This window comes from Chrysochloris asiatica, unplaced genomic scaffold (assembly GCF_000296735.1).
Source record: "Chrysochloris asiatica unplaced genomic scaffold, ChrAsi1.0 scaffold00127, whole genome shotgun sequence".
Lineage (NCBI taxonomy): Eukaryota > Metazoa > Chordata > Mammalia > Afrosoricida > Chrysochloridae > Chrysochloris > Chrysochloris asiatica.
The window spans coordinates 2885526-2895518 of record NW_006408645.1 but is presented as its reverse complement, the minus strand read 5'-3'; the positions used below and the strand labels follow the sequence as shown (position 1 = coordinate 2895518).

General features: G+C 39.4%; 1 pseudogene; it reads left to right on the top strand.

The window, feature by feature from the left end:
• The first annotated feature begins 9248 nt into the window (after window positions 1-9248).
• Window positions 9249-9592, top strand: LOC102810765 (annotated as a pseudogene).
• Window positions 9593-9993: the final 401 nt, after the last annotated feature.

The window sequence follows — 9993 nt, the reverse complement described above, 5'->3', positions numbered from 1 at the left end:
ACATCCCTTTAATTGATTGACTTCTCATAGTCGCTACTCATAGTTAACTGTGCCTGTTTTAGGTTTTATCACCATGGGAATAAGCACATCCCAACTGCTAAACATCTGGAAATCCTGGCCTAGTCAAGTTGAAACAAAATCCTAACTATTACAGCCCACCCTTGTCAACTTGGCACCTATAAACTATATGCATAATCTATAAATCAAGAAAATTATAAAGTAATACATGCACCTAACATGATATAACTAAAACATGTACAATAAAAAGCACACAGGCCCCATTTACATCTTATATGTCACAAATGAAAAAGCAAAAATATTTGATGCACACCTACAAGACAAAACGTAAAATAAATAGATATTCATTTGAATGGTTAATGGCCATATTCTGCAAGCCACCCTTGTGCCTATAGGCATATGCAGCCTTACTCGGTTACCACTTTTCCAGGCAGGTATCCTAAGCTCCACTCATGCTCTTCCTTCTTAATGGTCCTTGAGATCCTCTGTTCCTTAAAGAGAACTACTCCCTCTTGTTACACATCTTCTACAATTATAGTTTTAATGATAACAATTAATCCCACTAACAATTAGTCACAAGTGAAATCATTAAATCATATCAACATCATACCCTACCCCCTTTCACCACACCTATAAGAAAAAGAGGGAAACTATTCAGTGGGGATTCTTCCGTATCCCCCTCATTCTAAAACTAAAACCCATGAAAACTTGTAAGGCAGCCACTTCATGCATTTATAGCCCCCCATTTTTGATAGCCAATGTCTAAATTTCCCATTCCTGTCATCCCAGTGGATGCCCTGGTGTGACACTGTGGGCTAATGTGCTTGACTACAAAGTCTCTTTGAATCACAAGATCTGCAGTTCAAGAAAGCATCCCTTTTTTTCATGTCTTTTCAAATGCAAGTGTACTGCTACTGAAGGGTCTGGACGGGGCTCAGGATTTCACCTAAGGCCCCATACTCTACAAAGGCTTAAAGCAAGAAGCCTATTTTTTTCTGGCCAAATTCTAACTCCCCTTTTAGAAAATCCAATCCAGGTTTCCTGGTATGGTGCTGTAGGATAAACACTGGACCGATAAGCCAGTTTGAACCCAAGTCGGTGGTTCAAACTCACCATCCACTCTTCAGAAACCCTATACAGGGTCACTATGAATCAGAATCCACTTGAGGGTACATAACAACAACAACAACAACAATAAAGTATAGGCTGAAGGTGGACTTACAAGCTCTATGTGATCATCACATCCAATATTCATTTCCATCATCCATGTAAATCTATTTTATAATAGTAGATGAGAGAAACCAATATCCAAAAGGCAGCCAAACATATAAACCTTTTAAAAACACTCAAGTTCAATCTTTTCTTCTTCATTGGACTAATCCCATTTATATGCATATGGCAGGGTGGATTCCAGTGTGCCCTGACCCCTTAGCACCCATCTAGTTTAACCAGCATGTCATCAGCTTCGGGCAACTCCAGAAGCTGCTCTCTTCTCAGACGAAATATTTGATCCCATGTCCCTTCATTCTTTCTCTTATCAAACCTCCTTCATGGTCCTAGAGCCATGACAGTGAAACCTGCTTATAGCATCAACAGCTTAAACAGGTGGGGACCATGTCTGACTTCAAACTCCACAAAGGGAAAAGAGGGCTAAACTCAAAAGCCCAAGGCTGATTCCTATAAAATGGAGGTCAGACATGCCTCTAAACTATTTCAGTGCCTTTGAAATTAGTCAGATTTGACAACTAATTTAGAAAACTCATCCTTGAGATTTTGTTTCTCTAGAAGCCCACTCTCTTGGTACCACATGTCTTAGGCTGGGTTTCCTAGAGAAGCAAAACCAGTGAAACATATATGTCTATATATAAAGAGAAGTTTATTATCAAGGAAATTGCTTACAATTGCAGAGTTCCAGGTCCCCAGGAGAAGAGAGCAAGACCTTTTTTTGTGTTTCCATTATGTTGGGAGCAGCCTACACCCCCAAGGAAGCATCCCTTTAATTGATTGGCTGCTCATAGCTGCTCATCACAGAGTTAACTATGCCTGCATTAGGTTTTATCCTCTTGGGAATAAGCACATCCCAACTTCTAAACCTATGGAAATCCTGGCCTATTCAAGTTGACACAAAACCTAACTATTGCAGGTTCTGGGTGGTCTTGTGTTAATTTCAGGTTATTGTCTGTTTTTGTTGCTGCTCAATCCAAAGAATACCCTTTATTATTTTTTTTTAATAAAGTTGGTCTAGTTATGACAAATTCCTTTAATTTCTGTTTATATGAAAATGGCCTCATTTTGTTGTTATATTTGAAGGATGGCATTTTTGGGAATATGATGCCTTTTCTTTCAGAGTTGTGTATATGTCATCCCGTTGCCTCTTTGCCTACCTGGTTTCTGCTGAGAAATCAGAGCTTAATCTTATTAGCTCTCCTTTGTTGCTAACTTTTTGTTTTTTCCAGAGCTGCTCTCAGGATTCTTTCCTTGTCTTTGGTTTTGGAAAGTTTGATTGTGTTATGTCTTAGTGATTTTATTTTGGGCACTATCCTGTTTTGGGTGTCTTCAGCTTCTTTTCTGCTTATCTTTCATGATGTTAGGGATGTTTTCTTCCAACAACTCTTTGATAATTTTCTCTGTGCTTTTTATTGTCTCTTCCTGTTCTGAAATTCCAGTTACCCATAAGTTATTCCTCTTCCTTGTGTCCCACATAACTCTTAGGCTTTCTTGCGTCATTCTTTTTCCTGATTGTTTTTCAAGCATACTAGTATCGAGAGATTTATCTTCAGTCTCACAAATTGCAGACTTCCATTGCTTCAAGTGTTCTTCTTTGCCCTTCAATGATGTCCATTTCTGAACTCTTAGTATTCTTGAGATTTCTACTTGCAGGCTTTGCATTGCTTGAAAATTTGTATTTATTTTTGTGTGTTTGGTCTTGTAGTATTTTCCTGAATTCTTCTAAAGCTTTTTCTGTATTCTCCTTGCTTTCCTCGATATTTCTATCAATCCTTATAAGGTACCTAAATTCATTCTTTTGAATTCCTTTATAGTTAGTTCCATTAACCTCTTCTTCTTCAGAAACATTTTCTTTCTCTATATCTTTGTCATTTGTTGGAACCATTGTCTCTTGTTTCTTTGTGTGAGCCTGTTTTCTCTGGGATATTGTGTTTATATTTAACTTATGTCTATGTGTTCTTAATATCTCATTAACTGTTTACTGTGGGTGTAGTTAGAGAATGGAAGCATGAGCATCCAGCTTTCTCTACTTGCCATTTATGTATCTATCTCAGTTTAGGTTTGCCTTGTGTTGGTTGATGGCTATCATTGATCAGGTGATATGGGAGCTGACATTGACTCTTGCCCAGTGAGTGGAGATGCAGAGGGTGTGGTTGTGGGTGGGTTGTATTTGCACAGTTGCTGTTGCCTATTGGATGGGAAAGAGGAGAACTGCCCCCCTTTCTCATACACACACACACACACAGAGAGAGAAGAAAACATAACAGAATAACCAAACAAGCAACCTACAATGAAAAGAGAAAATAATAAAGAAGAAACAATAAATAAAAACAGGCAGCAACCTGAAAAAAAGAATATAGTAACTAAAAGGAGAAAGGAGAGACAGGAAAATGGAGGTCTAGAAGAGAGAAAATAAAAGGAAACACTTATTTAAAAAAAGTGGGGGGGAGATGAAAAGAGAAAGAGTAGAAAGTAGTAAAGAAAGATCAAAGGGAAAAAAAAGAAGAATCTGGCAGCTGCTCCATGGCAGGAAGATGAGGCTCCCTGCTCCCATGAAGACTAGTAGTCTCGGAAACCCGATTCAGGATCTCTTTGAGTCAGAACCCACTGGATGGTACACAACTACACCACCACCACTTCCATGAACATTGGCTGTGGACTCAAGTAAAATGAAATCCTTGATTACTTCAGTCTTTTCTCCATTTATCATGATGCTGTCTATTGCTCCAGGTGTGAGGATTTTTGTTTTCTTTACATTGAGTTGTAATCCATATTGAAGGCTATAGTCTGTTCTTCATCAGTATAAATGTTTAAAATTTTTTTTGCTTTTAACAAGCAAGGCTGTGCCATTTGTATATCACAGATTGTTTCGGTTTTGTTTTGTTTGGTGCTATAGGAGGAAAGAGTTAAGCTTAGGGTTAGGACTATGACTAGGTCTAGGCTAAGCCTTGTACTTTGTTGTTATTGTCAAGTGCTGTCGAGTCAGTTCTGACTCTGTTGAGTTTGAACCACCCACTTAGAGGTTCAAACTGACCCCGAGGCCGGTTTTAATCCTATAGCACTACACAGATTATGGTTAGCGTTAGGGTTAGAAATAGGAATAAGGTAGGAGTAAATCTTAGTCTACTTTTAAGGTTACAATTAGGTTTCTTTTTATTTATTTATTCTTTAAAACTACTTGATTTCCTTTTTATTTGGAAGTTCTTTAACTACATTATTCTCTCATTTTACCTTGTAGATTTTTTTGTTGATGTTACAACAAACCAATCTTTCTGGTTCCCTATTTTCAGTCTTGTAGGTTTTTGTTTTACTTTGGGCACTTTCAAGCCCGGCAACAATTGTGAGGTTGGCCAAGGAACAGGCAGTGTTTCATTCAATTGTACATAGGGTCACTATGAGTTGGTACCAACTTGATGGTACCTAACAACAACATATCTGAAATTGGGAGTCCTGGTGGGGCCGCTGTGAATTAATGCCCCAGACTGCAAAACCATTTGAACTGCAAGGTCGGTGGTTCAAGCTCCTCGGAAACCCGATACAAGGTCGCTATGTGTCGAAATCGACTCGACAGCACTTAATAACAACAACATCAATTTCTGAAATTGAATTCTGGGTGATAGTGTCATGGAATCTTAGATTGTTGTCTGTTGTTGGTTCTGTGTCTAAAGAGCTCCCTTTAGTATTTTTTTGTAAGTTGGTCTAGTTTTTACTAATTATTTTAATTTCTGTTTATTTGGAACCATACTAATTTTAACCATTATATTTGATGACAGTTTTGCTGGGTGTATGATTGTTGGTTGGCAATTTGTTTCTTTCAGAGTTTTATATATGTCATCCTACTGTCTTTTTACCTGCTGAGAAATCAGAGCTTAGTCTTATTAGTTTTCCTTTGTAGGTAATTTTTCATTTTTCCTAAGCTGCTCTTAGAAGTCTTTCCTTGTCTTTGGCTTTGAAAAGTTTAATTATAATGTCTTGCTGATTTTCTTTTGGAGTCTATCCTGTTTGGAGCATCCTTTGCCTCCAGTCTGCTGTATCAGAAAATCTCAAGGTGGCCTTATAGCTGCAGATCAGTCAACAGCCTGTCCTCTCTTGCTGCTCCTGTTCAGTTACCTGTTACAATGGGCACTCAGTCCACTTCTCTAACCTATCCTCTGGAATTCAGGATTCCACTATCCGTATGTTTCACTTAGTGTCCTTGTTGCAGAGTATCTGCTTAGCTCATCTGCTTACTCTGACATCTTACCCAAAGTCCTATCATCAGTTGTTAATGAGCCTTCCTCTAATCCTGATGCCACATTCTTATTCATATAGTCCAGTTTCTTGGATTATTTGCTCAGCATATAGATTGAATACAACTGATGAAAGGGTGCATACAACCCAGAAACACACCTTTCCTGATTATAATCCATGCAGTATCCTTTGCTTAGGTTTTCATAGCAATTCTAAATAGGGTTGCCAAGACTGTAAATCTTTCTTCCATGGAGTGGCTGGTGATTTTGAACTACTCACCTTGCAGTCCAAAGCCTGCAAGTGCCACCAAATAGCAATTTAGGTGAAAATAAGTACTTTCTCCTCTGAGTTCTTCAGAATCTGGTTGCTTAAATACCAAAGACTATCAAACTTTTGTCCAGACATAAACATAAAGCCAGATTTAAAAAATATCTTAAACTCTGTGAAGTTAGTTACTTATTAAATTGAAGGCAGGACATTGAAACTTGGACAATCTGTTTGCCCTGATAGGAACCATAGTTCAAAACCATTGTTTTTTAATGTTTTATTGTGATTTATATGATAGTTTACATGGGAGAACATTAGTTTTACATTCATCCTATCGTATATCGTTTCATTGCCATGGTTACAATCCCCTCCATGCATCATCAACCAACCAAAGGGTATATTCTACAAGTCTGCCCCCCGGTCATCAGCACACAGCCCCTCTCCCTCTCTGGCTCTAAAGTCCCCAGCTGTTCCATCTCTCCACGTCATCGTCTCTGCCTCCATCTCTGGCATCACTGCTTCTCTGGACAGGGTCCCGCTCTCTGTTCTTCTCCTTTGGTAGTCCCAGGGACCTCTGCTCCTAGACTGCAAAATTAATAACTCCTCTCCTTGCTACAAAATGTCTACCTTTACATTTCTAACCCTCACAATCAGTCCTGATAACAATTATTCACTATGGTATCACAGGAGACCTATCTGCATTTCCTTTCATCAGCTCCACCTAGACAGATTGAATACTACTCAGTGGAGATTCCACCTTGCTCCACGCCCTCTGGATCTAGGTTCTCTCTTGAAAGCTTGTAAGCCAGTCACTTCTTGCCTTTGTAGCTCCACCCCACTTTGGGTAGCCAATGTCCAAGTTGCCCGTCCCTGTCTGCTCTGTGTGTGGAGGGGGTGGGAATGATTCTTGCTGTAAAGATTTGTTTCCTCTTTTGAGCTACTGCATCTATAGGTGTAGGTCAAATTCATCAAATTGTATCAGATTACTCTTTTTTTCCTCTTCTTTCTTCTTCTAGTTCAGCTCTGATCATCCGGTCATTGAAGTCAAACCCATTTTTAAAATTAATTACAGCTTCCCAATTTTACAAAGAATTCTAGAGTTTTACTATTTCTAAGATAGAACAGCCAGAAGAAAGACTTTCCAATGTATTTCAAAATGAAATCTTCTGTATATATTCACTGTAAAATTTAAGGTAGATTCAATAAAAATATAAATCTGAATTATAATTGATTTCTCTATTTCATCCTCTAATTTCTGATAATTTTGATTCATAGATTTTGCCTTTGTCTTGTAAGTAGAAAACATAGTAATTAAAGTTACCAATATATTCCCAGCTTTTCACACACATTAAAATCTATTCATTTGGAAACTATATATATAAGTCTGGATAGATTTAGGCTGTTGACCAGTCTGACATTTTTGCACTAAAAGATGAAAACATATTGGAATTTTATGATATTGCATCTTTATTAAGAAAGCTTATTTTCTTCAGGATTTTTGCAAAGCGTAGTGTAGTGGTTATGAATCGGGCTGCTAATGTCATGGTCAGCAGTTTGAAACTACCAGCTGTTCCACGGGAGAAAGATGAGGCTTTCTGCTCCTGTAAAGATTTACAGCCTCGGAAACCCTGTACAGAGTCACTATGAGTCGGAACCGACTCCACGGCACATAACAACAACAAGGTTTACTTTGAGAAACTCCAAGTTGCGAATGGTTGTGAACTTCAGAAAATGAAGAGGAATTCAGGTATTGTATTATCAGAGAACAAAGTGTAAAAACTGAATTTATGCTTGCTTCTTTTTCTATTTTACAGTAGTCTTTATTGTTACAATCATCAAATGAAAGTGGGTGGTTTTTGTTGTTGTTTTTATTGTGAGTTTACATGAGAGAACATCAGCTTTACATTCATCCTATCGTATTTCATTTCATTGCAATGATTACAATCCCCTCCATGAATCATCATTCAACAGCGCTTGCGTCCATTCCCGCTGTTTTTGTTGTTGTTGTTGTTCTTTTTCTGAAAAGCTACTGTCTAGTGGTTACCCCCAGATGGGTTAGTTTTCAATGATTTCTGTGTTATTATATGATTTATTCCACAGGGAAAAAAACTATATTCAAACTTAAATTATTGATTCAAAAATCAAGGACCTTGCTAGTAAAAGAAAATAAAGACCAATTAATATCTTTGGGGAAAGTATAGGATAATATATCTGTGATCTGTGAGTGGGAAAGACTCCTTAAAAATAAACTGCAAAGTGAAAATTTGATGGATTTTATTATATTCAAGTTAGAAATTTCCAGTCAAAAAAAGGCAAAATGGAAAAAGCTAGCATAAAAATGACATGTTGCAAGAAGATATTTGAAGTATGAAAGGGCCTCAATAATTCCATGGAAAAATTCTGTCATTTAGTTCCATTTACCCACTAGTTTTTTTTTTTTATTATTATTATAATTATCCCTGAAGCTCCCTCATATCTAAAACTAATAGTGGGCTTATGTCTTGAAATAGAAGGAACTTGTGTAAATCCACATGAAGAAGACAAACATGGAATATGGGCAGAGGAAGTAACCAGGCAATTCACCTAATGGAAAACCTTGAATGGCTATTTCGTACGAGGGGGATTCAGAAAATTAGTGTGGACAATGATATTAAAAGATACTTCCAGCAAGACTTCCAGCAAGATGGCAGACTCCGCAGATGCTCTACAAGGACCCTCTACAACAAAGATGGTGGTGGTGGTGGTTGTGTGACATGGAATTGTTTCCAACTCATATGACCTTTTTTGGGTTTCTGAGGTTGTCAATCTTTATGGGAGCAGAGAGCCTCATTTCTCTCCCGGTCAGCAGCTCAGCTCATAATCCACTATGCTACCAGGGCAATTTATAAGAAAGCTATGAGAAACCAAAAGAAACAGATGAAAATTCTAGGAGCCCTGAACTTTAGAGGAAAGGTTAGAACTACTTGCTGGGAGATGAAGCGGAACAGGGATGGTGAGAGACAGAGATTGACTTGTGAAGGGCCAGTCAGACACAACGAGGCCATATTGTCAGCTGTTAGGGCAACGGAAGAGGCCTGACAGAACTGATACACACAGGCAACAGGAAAGGTGCAATTCCTTCTTTTTCCCATACTCCCCTGGTGACCAGAAGTATGGCTAGCTCCACCATCATTCACTCCCAATACAGACCTTGCTCTTTGGGAATTTGGAACCATGTGGTTCAGAACTACACTAGTTTGAAATAGGTATCAGCTGCGTCACTTTGGTGCACCACATTGGTGCCTTGATTCAGGCAGGATTGGTTCTAGATCTACTGAACCCTCAGAACCAGCAGAATAGCATTTAACCAGTCACCCTGTCCCAAGCTGCCTTGTGGGCCTAACAGACTCTGAAAGAAACCAGCTCCATCAAGAGCCTCCACAAGGACCCAACAGCTGCCCTTTAGCCGGGGCAGCGGGCCCAGGGACATCAGAACGGATCTCCCCTCCCATGGCAGAGCAGCTGCCATGGCCAAGTACTGGGCCCAGATCATCTCATCGTGATGAGCATGCAGGTGGTGGGCAGGGCCTTTGCCGGGTTCCTGCTACAGGAATTTGCAGCCAGCAAGTCAGCTGCTGCCTCCAACTTCTCTGGCTGCAGCCTACTGGAAGCCCAGCAGATTCTCAACATTTCCAAGCTGAGCCCTGAGAACATCCAGAAGAACTATGAACACTTGTTTAAGGTGAACCACAACTCTGTGGGCAGTTCCCTCTACCTGCAGTTCAAGGTGGTCAGAGCAAAGGAACGCCTTAATGAGGAATTCAAAATCCAAGCCCAGGAGGACACAGAGAGAGAGGCGCCCATGACGTGACTGCCGCTCTCCCTGCCCTCCCTCCCAAATTTATAGCTCAGTCATAAACGTCGTTTCCACTGTCAAAAAAAAGCCTCCACAAACTTCTTTTGGATTGACGGCCCTGAACATAGACAACACAAAGGCCAACCGGAACTCCACCTAGGGCTAGGAACTCTACTGTCATATCTCTTCCACACCCACCTTGTGAGCTCCGCCACTTGCAGGAGTCCCCAGAGTTTTCTCCTGTCTGGATCCAATAGCTGCATTGATTTTTTTTTTTTTTTTAATGTTTTATTGTGAATTATGTGATAGTTTACATGGGATAACATCAGTCTTACATTCATTCTATCATCTATAGTCTCATTGCCATGGTTACAATCCCCTCCATGCAATCCTTCCCCATACCCCCCAGGTCTTCA